Source organism: Pteropus vampyrus, unplaced genomic scaffold (assembly GCF_000151845.1).
Source record: "Pteropus vampyrus isolate Shadow unplaced genomic scaffold, Pvam_2.0 Scaffold22, whole genome shotgun sequence".
NCBI classification, from domain to species: domain Eukaryota; kingdom Metazoa; phylum Chordata; class Mammalia; order Chiroptera; family Pteropodidae; genus Pteropus; species Pteropus vampyrus.
In genome coordinates, this window is record NW_011888803.1 from 6,059,933 (window position 1) to 6,063,889 (window position 3,957).

Sequence of the window (3,957 nt, forward strand, 5' to 3'; positions counted from 1 at the left end):
AATTGAAGTTTTGAAAGTGTCCAAAGTCTTGCAGGTCAGGACTGATACCTGGTCAGAAGCTCTGCTACATTAAGTAGAAAATTTTAGGGAGCTTGCCATAATTTAGCAATTGCTCAGCAGCATATGATATTAATAAAGCTCTTAAAAATCCCATTAAATTAGGACCAATGATCAATCAACAAAACATCAATATTCTCTCTGAATTATTCTACAAACTTTAGTAAAACTAAGAGGAGGCAATCTAATAATCAGATTTCCAAATACATATAAAAGCTCATGTTAAAGTTAATGTAACAGCAAACTTCAATCTGTATTCTGCTATTTGCCACTTGAATAACAGACATTGTGCTATGCAATTGGAGAAACAATGGTGAACAAAGTTAATAATTTCGTGAAGTTTTCTGAGAAATAGTCAGTAAGATTCAGTAAATATATATGAAAGGCATGAAGAATATGTAATAGTTCATAGTAATTAAAAAGAATGAGATATATCTACAACTATCAACATGGGTATATCTAAAAAAGTTGTTTATAACAAAATGGTATGTTTCTGTAAATTTACAACAAATACAATGCAATGTATTATTGTTAATGAAGTTTTGTGTGTATGTGTGTGTAAGAATTAGGAGTAGATTTGAAATATATAAATCAAACTCATGATAATAGTAATCATAGCTCAGGGCCAGAGGCCAATGGACGAGGTATAGAGATCAAAATGGATTCCACAGGGAAGAATACACTGGAAGGAAATAAAATTAAATGTTAATTATCAATTGTGAATCAATTTGTTACAGTTCTCCTTATCCTTCTGTGAGTATGAGTACACTAAAAATGTTGAGAAACTATAGACTACAACAGAAACATATAAGGGTGTTTCCTGCCTAAATGGGCAGGGTAGAAAAGTCTATTAAAAAGTGATGCTTAAATTGAAACTTAATATGTAATAATAATTTTCTGAGTATAGAAAAAGAAAGTGAATTCCAGGCACAGAAATAGCATGTTAAAAACCTTGAATGAGAATTATCTTAGTTTGTTTAGGGAATTTCTTCCTCTCTTACACCCATTTTAGGCTTACGCATTGAAAGAATGAGAGAGGAGGAAAGGCAACTTAAGGGACTTAAGGGAAATTGACTTGAATCCATAGGAAAACTCCTATTTAGTAGTTTAAGAAGCCCAGGAGTACTTGTCAGGTGTCCTTGTTCTTGGCCATACTCACTACTAAAGTTGAACACGGAGTCTCTCTGCTAGGTGTTACAGGCATGAACATGTTGCACCTGTGAATAAGAGAGAAGTTTTGGGCTGAATTCCAGCTGATACCAATTACATTAGATTATTTCTCTTACTGTCCTACTGAGTCTAGCAATATGAGAAAGAATGCTTCTTTCTGTACATAAATACAATTCTGCCAATTTATAGACAGAAGGATGTATACTTTAAGACAGATTTATTTTATGTTTTGCTTTTTAAAATTCATTTTAAACACCCTCTCTTCCACCCACAAATTGTGATAAGGGATATAACTCTACACTGGACCCTAACTCTTATTTGACAAGATAATGAATTTGAGTGATAGCTGCCTAAGGTCAAAGGTTTAGTTTTTGATCTTAGGACAGGTCCAAATTTTCTGGCCCACCTCTAGTGTCGACATCATCAGGTTATAATTCAAGTTTTTTCAAACTGAGTCACATAACTTGTCTAAGAACATTTGTTAAAATTTTGAGAAGTGGTTTATAAAAGGGATTGGTATTCAAGTGTTTTGTAAAATCACCGATTTAAGAAAAAAATTCTCATTGTTATAGATATATCATTGATATTTAGGAAATCAGTTTTATAGAGTTAATATAGTAACTTGAAATCATTTTTATAAAGAAAAAATTGATAGGTTAGTTGGGTACTTTCCCTGGTCTAAGCCAGGAAAATTCTTTGTGATAAGATTCAACCCCCATTCTCTTATAAAATGTACTGTATAACTATTAAGAGAATTTTGGATTAGAATCAAAGACTGGCTTCCAAGAATGAGCAAATTTAAACTAAAAGCAAAGATTTCTGTACTTTCAAAATGTCTTGGCAATAGTCAAAAACACTTGATAGTCATTGGTTCAAGAGTGTCATGTAATGCGAATTAAAGGTAAACTACCCTCTTTTTCTCTGTATATTCTCAGTAGTTCTGACACTGAAAGTGTAGGTTTTTCCACACCAAAAAAGTCTCCAATTCTCAGTGGACACAAACCAGGTGTTCTACAATTTAACTCCGTTCTGATACTATCTGACTGGAGTTAGTGCAGATCCTAAAGATTAAGGGTTTAGTCCCATAAGACTGTCTCCCATTTCGGATGCCATTCATAAGACCCAGATTGGCACCTGTAATTCTAACCAACAGGCTATAAATTGGGGGTTCCCACAACCCCTCATTGGGTTCAGTAATTTTCTAGAAAATCTAGACAACTCAGAAAAACAATTTATTTACCAAATTTCCAGTTTATTATAAAAGTATGCGACTTAGGAACAGCCAGGTGTAAGAGATGCATAGTGCAAGATATAGGGAAAAGGATGTGGCACTTTCATGCTTTCTGCAGATGCTCCACCACCACCCCAGCACCAAGCTGTGTTTGGCAACTGAAAGCTCTGGGAACCCCACCGTGTAGAGTTTTTATGGAAGTTCCATTACTTAGACATGATTGATTAAATTATTGGCCATTGGTAATTGAATTTAATCTTCTGTCCCTCTGCCCTCCCCAGAAGTCTGGGGGTGACTTGAAAGTCCCAACTCTTTAATCACATGGTCAGGTCCTCTGACAGCCAGCTCCTATTCTCCAAGAATCACCTCATTAGCATAAATTCAAGTATTGTTGAAAGGAGCTTGTTATGAATAACAAAAGATCCTCCTCTTACTTCTATCACTTAGAAATTCCAAGGGTTTCAGGAGCTCTGCCCCAAGAATCAGGGAAAAAGGCCAAATATAAATTTTTTATTATATCATGATATCATAGGATTTTAAAGAATAGTAAGCTCTTTGAACACATGCTGTGTTGTAAATGGCCTATTGAAAGATAGAAGTTAGCCAAAAAATTTTATCTTTGGCATCTCTGGACTTTTTGTCTACAATTACTTAAATCTTTATAAAATTGAGTCAGCACAGCATCTTCACATAATAACCGTACATTTCTTCCTAGGGACAATTATATATCTCACCACAAAATGTGTGTTGTATGAATGTTGCTGCTGAGAGTTCAGAAGTTTATGTTATTCTTTCTATTATGATTCAAAAAATATAACAAAACAAAAGGTAAGAATTATATTTTTCAGAGCTGCATACATAGTTCCCTAGGTTAAATTTTTAAATTGTAATTTTACTAATTTCTGATTTAAACATTAAAATATTATAGATATCTAAATTATTTTATAAGACGTTTCACTTGAACTCTAGAAAAAATCATGTTTATCTATCTACTGAGGGCAGAGAAAAGTGGCTCAATTAAGGAATGTGGAGGTAGACTACCTAGGCTTTAATCTTGCTTCTGTCCCTTAATAATATGGCTTTGGGTAAATTACGTGACCTCTCAGATTCTTAATTCTTTATTTGAAAAATTAGGATAATAAAAATAATAGTAATATCTCTCCTTTACAGTGTTGCTATGACAATTAGTTACTACTTACAAAGTACTTTAAACACCAGGAAAGTATTAATAAAAGTATTTGATCTATAACCTCATCTTGGATATCTTTTAGATACCTGTATATATTTATATATCTATATATTCCAAATCTACCTCATTATATTCCTCTCAAATTGGTCTTCCTCCAGTTTTACCTATGCCACTAACTGACAGCTCCACCCTTTCGTCTAGTTAATACCTTCAATGTACTTTAAACACCAGGAAAGTATTAATAAAAGTATTTGATCTATAACCTCATCTTGGATATCTTTTAGATACCTGTATATATTTATATATCTAT